We start from the raw sequence: 13,271 nt of genomic DNA on the forward strand, positions 1-13,271 counted from the left end.
TTACACCACTTATTTAGATTGATGAAAAAACACAAACATTTCAGTTATCCGGATCCGTATCCGTATCCGAAATTTCAAATACGGATTTTAATTGGAATCTTAAAACAATAATGAAAAACAAGCACCAAATGCTTAATTACTATGGACTTCAAGTGGAAATAACAAAATAATGAATTAAAGAAGTTAATCAAATGATCACCCTTCCTGTCCAAAATTAGAGAAGGTCTCAAAGAGATGACCTCCTGTCCAAGCTAATGCCAATACCGATGACTTCAAATGCAAAAGATTGAATGCCCAATACTCCTATCACTACACTATTTATGGTATCATTGAGATAATTCTAGATAGAGTGCAAAAGAGATAATAATAGATATTACAATTAGGTCCCCCATGTTTGCCCATATATTTATATTGTAACGTCCCAAAATTCTAGACTAAAAATTTCTTTTAATAAAATATTACTTAAAGTAAAATCGTCGATTCAAAGCATAATCAAAGTAATAGTTTTCAAAACACATGTTCATTATCAGAGTACTACATCCCAAGCTGTCTAAAATTATGGTTTGTGCCATGCGATCATCCCGAGCTCCATCATCCGCTACCGGAAGTACCTGAAACCAAAACTGAAAACCGTAAGCACGAAGCTTAGTGAGTTCCCCCATCATACCATGCAAACATACAACATACATACTGCCAGGCTATTATGGGGTGCCTGACTACCCTGTACGGCCATTCTGGGGTGCCGACTACCCGTGTCAAGCCATTCTGTGGTGCTGACTACCTATCGGTCCTAACAACCGATCCTCGGGGACTATTTCACCCCTTACTGCTACTAGCACATATATCGTAACATAACATATTATCAGACATATTTGGGGTGTCTGACCTACCCTTCGGTCCTAACAACCGAACTCTACTACTATCACATACACATATCATAACGTAACAGATTATCAGACATATCTGGGGTGTCTGAACTACCCTTCGGTCCTAACAACCGAACTTGGGGACTGGTCCCCTCCTACTACCTCTATCGCATATAACATAACAGGCCAGCATGCAAACATATCATCACATACTGTCAGACGTTTCTGGGGTGTCTGACTACCCTCCGGTCCTAACAACCGAACTCTACTGATGAGCCAGGGAGCCCCGTCCATGCTCTTACTGATAGTGAGATACGGGCCCAGCCCGCACTCACTCTTTCCCTAACTTGGGCCTCGCCCCTGATCTGCTGCTAATGAGATGTGGAACACCATCCACACTCTGCTATTGGTGAGGTAAGGGACCTCGCCCACACTCACCACCCTACCAGGCACATACAAGAATCACAAAGACAACAAGTATAAACTATCACATAAATCATTCCTTGGGCACCCGCCCGCTAACATTGGACCTCGTCCTGAACAACATACTAGCATACGATGCCTAGGGCTAACCCCCGGGTCTTCTACTCATATCTACATGGGCCGGCATTGTGGCCGTAGACCCATTCACACAATGGGAAACTCACCTGATACTGCTGAACTGCTGCTGCTAATCCCTTTGACCGCTACCTGACCACTGACTCCGAACTGCTGCTCCACTAGCTCCCCGAGCTACCAATATCAACATAACACTTAGTCTAACTGACCTCCAAGGTCAACTAAGTCAACTCTTGCCAATGACAAAGTCCTGGTCAAAGTCAACCTTTCCAGGTCAACCCTACTCGCCGAGTCCACATACTGACTCGCCGAGTTCATATACTCAGGGTCCTTCCATTCACGACATGACTCGCCAAGTCAGTCCATGGCTCACCGAGTCCAACGATTTTCGAGTCCTAACCTGTCCACTCGCTGAGTCTCCACCCGACTCACTAATTCGAATCTCAACTCGAAGGGTTTGGGGCTACGCGACCTGACTCAGCGAGTCCAAGAACAGACACGCCGAGCACAAGGAAATCTTCATCCAACTCGCCGAGTTCATGCCCATCTTCATCCGACTCAACGAGCTGTTCATCCTACTCGTCGAGTTCCTCCTCATCTTCATGTTACTCGCCGAGTCCACTCGAAGGACTCGCCGAGTCCATTCAGATCTACATACATGCAGAGGACTTTTGAGTAGGGGTGCAAACGAGCCAAGCTACTCGTGAGCTACTCGAGATCGGATCGCTAAAAGCTCGACTCGAAACCGATTTTAAACGAGCCCGAGCCGAGCTCGAGCTTAATATTAAGCTCGTTTATTAAATGAGCTCGAGCTCGATCCTATGTCACTAAGCTTGATTAGGCTCGCGAGCCTAAACGAGCCTTTATATAATATAATTTCTTATTTTTTATATATTAAAATATTTGTGGATTAGGAATTTAGGGTATTAGTAAACGAGCTTCTTAACGAGCTCGAGCCGAGCTTAAGCTTATTTAGGCAAGTCAGACAAAAAACTAGCCGAGCCCGAGCCCTAGTCGAGCTTGTATAATTATTTACGATCTCGAGCCGAGCTCAGTACAAGAAGCTCGAATCGAGCCGAGCTCAAGCTCAAGCCTCTTAGAACTTAAACGAGCCCGAGCCGAGCCTGGCCAGGCTCGAGCTCGACTCGACTCGTTTGCACCCCTACTTTTGAGTCATGCATGGACCCCAAACTGTAGATCTACCCTTCCCAAGCCTATTCCCCACGTAAAGTTTCAAATTTACGTATAGGGAAGGAGATCTAGGCACAATCCACCATAAACTAGGGTTTAAGACCAAGAGGCTCCGAAATCGACTCAATGGCTGATACTTTGTGCTTCTCTAGGCCATAGCACACTTGGATCTGAAGTAGTAACTCCAGATCCGGCTTCTAACTCAATTGGGTGGCAAACCATGGCTTAAAAGCCCCAAATCTCACAACCATAGAAGATCTAAAAGAGAGAAACGACTTATTACCTTCAGATGCTCAGAAATGTTCCCCAATCTTCAGATCCAAGACCAATTCTTGAAGCCTCAATGATTTCCCCTTCTTCTTCTTCCTTAAAATCACTCAATATGGCTTGGGAGCTTGAATGGGCAACAATGGGGCTTGGGGTTCGATGCTCTGGGTGCAAGAGGCAGTAAAAGGACCCTAGGAAGGATATTAAGGCGTTTATAAAGGCTCCAAGTCCCGAAAGTAGGGTGTTCCTCGCACATACCAGACTCGCCGAGTCACCTTGGCCGACTCGCCGAGTCGGTCACTTACTCCTCGACTCGGATCCCGCTCGGACTCGCCGAGTTCCTCCTTGGACTCGCCGAGTCGCCCCTAAAAATTAGGGTTTCTTTCGTTTCTTAGCCTTCCAGATTTTGGGTGTTACAACTCTCCCCCACTTAAACTAAACTTCGTCCTCGAAGTTTGCCATGGTCCACCGCCTGCGATCTGCTTCCAAAACCCACCAATTATCCCAACACCAGCTGCCTACCTTCGCTGGTCTTCCACCTGGTCATTCTGACTAAGATAAACCCTGCGGGTAAAACCTCGGGTCAAACCTGACCCTGAACAACTTAGAAACACAACTTACTCAACCGACAATCATTCTGGTACTCAACGAGTACTGCACTGAACCTATAGGGGTTCACCCCTTCTTTCCTTGCACAATTCCTTGCCTCCCCAAGGTAAAACTCCATAACCAACTATTCCTTCTGTCACTGTGAAGGCCCTAACCTTCACCAACTCCATCACCCACGCTATTACCAGTACGGGTCATCACCGTCTGTAACCACTGACACTCCCCTCTGCCAAAACTTGGTGCCGAGCACCCCTCGATTCAACTAGCTGAATTCCACCATACATTGCTTACCCGCAGTACTACTGACTAAAAATCCTGCTATTTCTTGTCTGCCTTCCGGATGAACTGAGACCACCCTAGTCCCTACCAACCTATCAGTGTATGGATTAACGGCTCCTATAGGTAGCTAGTCCCAACACCACCACTAGTCGCTCCCAGCGACTTCCGAAGAAACTTCGACCACCTATAACTGCTCAATCTATTCTACTATTCAGGCACTACAAACCTAGGATCCCCGATCCCCTAACTTGACACTAAGGTCCCTACCAGGTCCCACCTGTGCTGCTAAAACTCACGGGCCTCGCCAACGGGTCTCACCCAACCATATCCTGGAGCGGCCTCTCCCAAGGTCTCACCTCTCTAGGGCTATACATGCAACTCCCTATCATTCTCATCCACTACCCATTCCTGATCCCTATCTGATCACTAGGAGATAAGGGCCTTGCCCCAACTCCGCTAACGAAGCTACTAAGGAATGCTACGGCTTACCCATAATCTTACATCACCATCCATTGCTGACTGCTAGTGAATGCTACGGCTGCCCCGTAGTCTTACAACACTTCCACCACTGACTGCTAGTGAATGCTACGGCTGCCCCGTAGTCTTACATCACTTCCTACCACTGACTGCTAACACGAAGGCACCCATGTTCCATTAGCTCTCAAGATCCTCATTCCGACTCCCCTGAGTCCTACGGGCGATTCACAACCTGAATTCCCAACTACGCACTAACCATTACCATCACACGCCCTAATTGATGGGGAGTTTCTCAAACTCCCAACCCTGAAATCGTCAATCCATCAAACACTGAACTACTTCCTTTCCTTCTCGGAGGCCGCACACTCATCCTGGGTCTACGTGCTCCTACCTTTGCACACTCGGAGGATTCTCCTCCACTTCGATCCTACTTACCCCTTGTTACTCAATACTCAAAAAGAAATCCCAATCCTTGCTACCATTCCATAATCAATCTGTCGAGGAACCCAAGCTTACCATAGCTAGGGATCTAACAAATCCATCTCTAACACTATACAACTCCGATCTAGCGGGACATACCAAGTTTCTCCCAAGCATGCTACAGTTACTGCATCCTATGTAACCTTCTCCAATAGGGCACATCCCATCACTACCCTTCGAATATCCAAGGCATGCAGATGGCATATAACTCGATCACAATCAACCGCTCGAAAAATAAGATACTCATACCGATAATGATGCAAAACCATAACAATATAATCATGCACAAATAAAAGAACTGAAAACGGAAATCGCATACCTGCAACGTCCGGTGCTGATCGCGCCTCTAAGGTAGTCATCTGAAGAGCTCTGCCGCCTACCGCAGGCGCCTCTGCACGGCCTTGACGGCCGTCTGTGATCCTCAAAGTTGCAGGGGCAGGTGTCATCACCCGTCCTGCTGAAAACAAACTGGGGCACTGAGCCTTCTTGTGGCCCAGCTGGTTGCAGTGAAAACATAACAGGTCTGATCCCTGTGAGGTGGTAGCTGTACAATCCCTGCTGAAATGACCAGTCCGACCGCACTTGAAGCAGCCAGACTCACTGCCGCTACCACTCCTGCACGCGCCCCCCGTGCGCCCTGCCACACTTCCCGCATCGGCTGCAGTCCTGATAACCCCTCGATCTCGAATCCGATCCCTTGGGCCTTTTGCCCGAACTCGCGGCCACCTGAACCTCATCCGACTTCCTCTTCCGGATGTGCTCCAAATCAATCTCCCTCTCCCTGGCCTGAGAAATCATATCTTCCAGCGTCTTACAGTTGGATCTGCTCACGAACTCCCTGATGTCATCCTTTAACATCTCATGGTATCAGGCCTTCTTCATCTCCTCATCCGCGACATACTGCGGTACAAGAAGAGCCCTCTTCCTGAGCTTAGCGGTGATCTCCGCCACAGTCTTAGTGGTCTGCGCCAAATCCTGAAACTCCCGTGCCAACTGCTGCAGCTCAATAATCGGCGAAAACTCCGTCCTGAACTTGGCCGAGAAATCGCTCCAAGTCATCGCGTCCAACGCGACATCATCACCCAAAGCATGACCAATCTCCTCCCACCAATCCCTCGCTCTGTCCTTCAGAAGACAGGAAGCGAGTCTGACCTTGTCCCCCTCAGGGCACCTGTGACATCTCCAAAATCACGGCCAGAAAAGACCGGTTTTGTTTATACTTTATTTCAAAATCAGAGTAATCTTTTAATAAAAGAGTTGCGGAATTTGTCCCAAAATAATATTATGATAAAGATTTATCAAAAGCATTTCCGTAGAAATGTATTTCATTAAAAAGACTCGGGATGTCATGTTCGATACAGTACATAAGTATAAACAATACAACATAGGCCTTACTACATTATTCCGTATTTACAGGCCTAAAATCCATTAATCTCTCATCCCAAGACATCACATCTATGCTCATGCGCCACTACTTGTAATACAAGAAACTGAGTGGGTCAGGCTTGGGAGCCTGGTGAGCACATAGGGTTTTCAACCCACAATAAATAAGTTTATTAACTTTATCAAACCAAACAAACCCGATTACCCATTCCCGTTATCCTCACTTTACGTCCCTAAGACATCTAACACAAGGGACCTAGTCTAAGGACTATCATCGGGATGGACACTACTGCTAAGGGGATTCCTCAGCCGTAAATGTCCTTAAGGAAACCATGTGGGGGATGGAGTACATCTGGTGAGCACACAGTTCAAATAAACACACAGTTCGAATAAACACCTACAGGTTGCGAGCCTGCTAGTGTTCCACTGGACTGTCTAGAATAGTCTGTGGTCGTCATCTATACTCCACTAGATGACTGGATCATCAATATCATCTATAACGAGGCCTCTCATTATTTTATTTTGTCACACAGCAACTATTACATCTATCCATGTTTTACCCAACACATTTTTTTAGATATAAAATACATATACAGTTTAAATCATTGAAAACATGTATAAAATGTTCATCAAACATAGATAGCAAATATTCAAATAATATGCACACATAGCACGTAATTTATATAAAATACTTCATATCTATGTGTAAGTTGAAAGTAACTATGCACTCACTTGAGAAGGTGGTGACTCGGTACTCGGACAGCGCTTCGTTTACTTTAAAATAATTTCCTTTGACGAAACCTAGTATTATCACCACTAGATTTTAGTCTAATATTACCGTGACTAATTATTAGTCTTATTATTATTATTATTATATAAGCGTTTAAACAATACTTTCCAACCACTATGTACAGACAGGGGCCAGACATAAAACACCGGAGGGCAGAACCATTTTGGCGTATAACACTTCTGAAATCCAACAACCCTATGCGGCCCTTCAAACCAGATTCCCCGTACCGCGAGTAGTTAAAAAGATATTATAACGACACTTATATAAGTCATAATAATAGCTCAAATATTTATTATAGATTTATAATAACAATACTAATTTTAAATATAAACTATATTTAAAATAGGGTAAGCATAACTTACTTTCAAGGGGATTTTAGCTAGGAGTCGGGCTTGCAGGGGCAGAACTTCGTTGCTGAATCTTTCTAAGAAAGATTCGTGTAGCGCTTCAGCGCTCACCTTACAATACTAAAACTACAGAAAGAGAAGTCGAATCACGAGGGACCGAAATGCTTGAGGGATAAGGAGAGAAAGACTCTTGAATCAAAAGAATGGTGCAAGAAATATGAGAGCCCAAGCCTCTTACTTATAGTAATTGAATTTACAAAAACTACCCTCCATAATTACTTAATGACCTTATAGTTATATAAACGACTAAACACCCCTTTATAGTACTATTTTAAATAGATTTAACGATTTTTGTACTAAACTAATATCGAAAATACTCAACCATAGTCTTATAATGACCGCATCGTCGATACCTTTCTAATGATATATAAATTTGTATATATATAAATTTGTGTATATATATATATATATATATATATATATATATATATATATATATATATATATATATATATATATATATATGATTTATACTTTATTTTAATACGTAAATATGCTATTATATTTTATAACTCATTCATACGAACTCCGTTTTTGACGTTCTTTATATCCACGCGTAGGCGGGAACGTACCCTACAACTTTCGTTTAGACTCCGTCAGCTAATTTTGAATTTATTTTTAAAGTTATATTTTTAACAGGCCGGGACATGATTTGTCCGTTAAAATCTCATAACTTCTTCATCCGATGTCCATTTTTGTCTGTCTTTTTATCGTTACGCTACTAATAACTAGATTTTCGATTCTCGTTTAGGTTGTGTCGGCTAAAAAAACAATCGATCTAAAATTCGAATTTCGGGTTGTACATCGCTAATCCGAAACTTCGAAAAATCATGACTTCTTCATACGAAGTCAGATTTGGGCGTTCTTTTTTATCGATGTTCTTAGTTTAACATATTCTATGACTTTCGTTAAGACCGCTAAGGCTAAATCTTGCTCTATCATAAATTTAGTTTTTACGCTTCCCGGCGCCGTGTCGGTTCCGACGCGAAACTTCGACGGGTCATAACTTCTTCGTTATAACTCGGATTTCGGCGTTCTTTATATGTACGGAAACCTTGTGACATATTCTACAACTTGGTTAAGATTATTTATTCTAAATAATATTTTTGACGAAAAGTCGTTTTCGACCCCTATTGCCTCTAAATTGACTAGCCCGGATCTACGGGTGTTACAACACCGGCTCGTACGGAATGCGTTGGCAACATCAGCCAACCATCTGCTGCTAGCAATGGGGTCCCTAGCCCCATTATAATCTGGTGCCCCGCAAGCCCTGAACTCCCGAAATGTCAAGGTGCGCTCCTATCAAGGCCATCATCTCAGTACGGAAGGCTCCCAGCCTCTCATCCAAAATCTCCACTATACCCTCCTTGATCGTGCCAAAGATAACAAGAGTTTGATCTAGCATACTGCACGCAACCTCGGCAGATATCAACTCCCTCATTCGCTCCTCGAGCTGCTCGGCTCCTGAGCCCGAGCCTGATCCCTTTCTGGCGCCTGATCCGCCCACTGGTCTCTCTCGCAACGTCACCATGCTGAAAATATAATACATTCTCAATCAAAATATTGATCACTGCTGCGAGACCAAACACACCCTACTAGGTTCCCGGTCTTGTCTCGGCCTTTCCCGAATCGAGTATGGATCCTCTACTTTCATTAGTACGGGCCCATACTACCTTCCACATCTATCCGTACTTTCCTCAGGAATTGCTTCGACTCCACCGGGTCTCTTATCCACTAATACTGCTCCTAGCACTATCTCATCCTAGGCTTACCCTAGGGAAACCTCTTACTCAACTCCAACCAGTCCTCAGCTGCTGAAGGTCTCCTTGTGATGCTAATTAGCCATCACCTGGATACCATCACATACGACGAGGCTCAGATAATCCTTCAAGTAAAAGACTCGTCCCTACAACGGTTGGACTCAGACGAGAGCTGCGCAATAGGACCAAGTTCAGCACTCTGAGATTATCCAACCCTAATCATATGTGACGTGTCGTATCCACCTAATGGCTAACTCCCATCACTCAGAATCCCACAATGCACAGAGCAAGCATCATTCAGACAAAGGAAAATCTAACCATAACATACTCAAGTAATCATATGCACATAACAAGAATCTGAACTAGCATGCAACACAAACTCATAAACTCAGGCATAACCTAAACAGGCTATCCTACTACTGTCTAATTAGCACTATCATGCAGCTCAAAAGCACAAATAACAGGCACATAAGGCATCATCCCTAGATCCTTAATCCTATTCTAGCATACTGTTCTATCAACTGATAATCATAACATAAACTTGTATGGGTATTTTGGGGTACTTACTTGAGCTCGGTTGATTGCATGCACCACACCCTTTTTCTCTTTTCAAAGTTCTTTTCTTCCTGAATTATTTTTGCCTTTCTAAAACTATTTTCTTTCCCAAAACTCTCTTTTTACAAAACTATCTTTTCATTTTGAAAACTTCTATACCAATTCCCCAGTTTGAGTTCAGACACACCCGAGAGCATGTCCAAATCCCTCAAACCAAGGCTCTGATACCAACTTGTAACATCCGAAAATTCTAGACTAAAAATTTCTTTTAATAAAATATTACTTAAAGTAAAATCGTCGATTCAAAGCATAATCAAAGTAATAGTTTTCAAAACACATGTTCATTATCAGAGTACTACATCCCAGGCTGTCTAAAATTATGGTGTGTGCCATGCGATCATCCCGAGCTCCATCATCCGCTACCGGAAGTACCTGAAACCAAAACTAAAAACCGTAAGCACGAAGCTTAGTGAGTTCCCCCATCATACCATGCAAACATACAACATACATACTGCCAGGCTATTCTGAGGTGCCTGACTACCCTGTACGACCATTCTGGGGTGCCGACTACCCGTGCGGCCATTTTGGGGTTCCGACTACCCGTGTCAAGCCATTCTGGGGTGCTGACTACCCGTGTCAAGCCATTCTGGGGTGCTGACTACCCATCGGTCCTAACAACCGATCCTCGGGGACTATTTCACCCCTTACTGCTACTAGCACATATATCGTAACATAACATATTATCAGACATATTTGGGGTGTCTGACCTACCCTTCGGTCCTAACAACCGAACTCTACTACTATCACATACACATATCATAACGTAACAGATTATCAGACATATCTGGGGATTCTGAACTACCCTTCGGTCCTAACAACCGAACTTGGGGACTGGTCCCCTCCTACTACCTCTATCGCATATAACATAACAGGCCAGCATGCAAACATATCATCACATACTGTCAGACGTTTCTGGGGGGTCTGACTACCCTCCGGTCCTAACAACCGAACTCTACTAATGAGCCAGGGAGCCCCGTCCATGCTCTTACTGATAGTGAGATACGGGCCCAACCCGCACTCACTCTTTCCCTAACTTGGGCCTCGCCCCTGATCTGCTGCTAATGAGATGTGGAACACCATCCACACTCTGCTATTGGTGAGGTAAGGGACCTCGCCCACACTCACCACCCTACCAGGCACATACAAGTATCACAAAGACAACAAGTATAAACTATCACATAAATCATTCCTTGGGCACCCGCCCGCTAACATTGGACCTTGTCCTGAACAACATACTAGCATACGATGCCTAGGGCTAACCCCGGGTCTTCTACTCATATCTACATGTGCCTGCATTATGGCCGTAGACCCATTCACACAAAGGGAAACTCACCTGATACTGCTGAACTGCTGCTGCTAATCCCTTTGACCGCTACCTGACCACTGACTCCGAACTGCTGCTCCACTAGCCCCCCGAGCTACCAATATCAACATAACACTTAGTCTAACTGACCTCTAAGGTCAACCAAGTCAACTCTTGCCAATGACAAAGTCCTGGTCAAAGTCAACCTTTCCAGGTCAACCCTACTCGCCGAGTCCACATACTGACTCACCGAGTTCATATACTCAGGGTCCTTCCATTCGCGACATGACTCGCCGAGTCCAACGATTTCCGAGTCCTAACCTGTCCACTCGCTGAGTCTCCACCTGACTCACTGATCCGAATCTCGACTCGAAGGGTTTGGGGCTACGCGACCTGACTCAGCGAGTCCAAGAACAGACACGCCGAGCACAAGGAAATCTTCATCCAACTCGCCGAGTTGTTCATCCAACTCGCTGAGTTCATGCCCATCTTCATCCGACTCGATGAGCTGTTCATCCCACTCGTCGAGTTCCTCCTCATCTTCATGTTACTCGCCGAGTCCACTCGAAGGACTCGCTGAGTCCATTTAGATCTACATACATGCAGAGGACTTTTGAGTCATGCATGGACCCCAAACTGTAGATCTACCCTTCCCAAGCCTATTCCCCACGTAAAGTTTCAAATTTACGTATAGGGAAGGAGATCTAGGCACAATCCACCATAAACTAGGGTTTAAGACCAAGAGGCTCCGAAATCGACTCAATGGCTGATACTTTGTGCTTCTCTAGGCCATAACACACTTGGATCTGAAGTAGCAACTCCAGATCCGACTTCTAACTCAATTGGGTGGCAAACCATGGCTTAAAAGCCCCAAATCTCACAACCATAGAAGATCTAAAAGAGAGAAACGACTTATTACCTTCAGATGCTCAGAAATGTTCCCCAATCTTCAGATCCAAGACCAATTCTTGAAGCCTCAATGATTTCCCCTTCTTCTTCTTCCTTCAAATCACTCAATATGTCTTGGGAGCTTGAATGGGCAACAATGGGGCTTGGGGTTCAATGCTCTGGGTGCAAGAGGCAGTAAAAGGACCCTAGGAAGGATATTAAGGCGTTTATAAAGGCTCCAAGTCCCGAAAGTAGGGTGTTCCTCGCACAGACTAGACTCGCCGAGTCACCTTGGCCGACTCGCCGAGTCGGTCACTTACTCCTCGACTCGGATCCCGCTCGGACTCGCCGAGTCGCCCCTAAAAATTAGGGTTTCTTTCCTTTCTTGGCCTTCCAGATTTTGGGTGTTACATATATAGGACACATAACCAATTCTTTATCAATACTGCCGTCTTGAAGAAGAGGCTTGTCCTCGAGCCATTTAGCCATTTAGATCTCCACTTTCCACAACTCTATTTCTCCACACGATAGCCTTCAATACAATAGAAAGGTTCTTGTAAAACTTGTGAAATTTTAATGTATCTCCTCCTGCTTTTCAAACCTCAACAATGTGAATTGAAGGTGCCACTTCAAAATTCTCTATTGGAACATATAAATGGCCCATGCATCCTGTCTTTTTCACCTTGAAGTTTCAACTTTGTACTTTTTTTTACATCAAATCTGACTGGTGTAGTAGATTCTTCTATTTTGATATATTCTTATTTGTTGGACAGTTCAATGTAAATATTGTTTTACGCTTCACAAGCCCCATTTGTTTTTCAAAAAAATGATTGAGATTGAGGCCTTTAGATTTAGAGATAAATTCATAAGTGTTCATGGTGACAGGTTGAGCAGGCTGTTCATCCTGCCTTTCCACCATAGGATAGGATATTTCATGGCTTCATTGAAGATAACACTCACATCAGTTAGAATAACATTATCTCGTTCAAATCTTGGTGGCACATATCCTTTCTTAAACCATTCATTCTTAACCACTTCAGCTATTATATTTCTTGTCTGGGGATTAGGATCCAAAATCCTTTTAATTAGCTTCTTGGCACTTGAAGAGAACCATGGAGGGAAAAAGAAGTCAACCTTGAATATCGGAATGCTCACAACATCGAGAATTACCATATTCAAGTTAATATTAAATCATTTTCCTTGACCGCTACATGCAATACAATTGAGCAATATTTCTCTAGCTCCAAGTTCTTTAACTACTAAAGCAAGCTCATAAGTACCAATTGGCGGACCCTTCGTTCAACCATTCACTGTGTACCGATACCATGCAAACTCTTCACCATTTGTTCCTAAGTTTTGTACTTTAACATGCTTGATATATGGTTTTTCACCTAGGAG

Source organism: Lactuca sativa, chromosome 2 (genome assembly GCF_002870075.4).
Source record: "Lactuca sativa cultivar Salinas chromosome 2, Lsat_Salinas_v11, whole genome shotgun sequence".
Classification (NCBI taxonomy): Eukaryota; Viridiplantae; Streptophyta; class Magnoliopsida; order Asterales; family Asteraceae; genus Lactuca; species Lactuca sativa.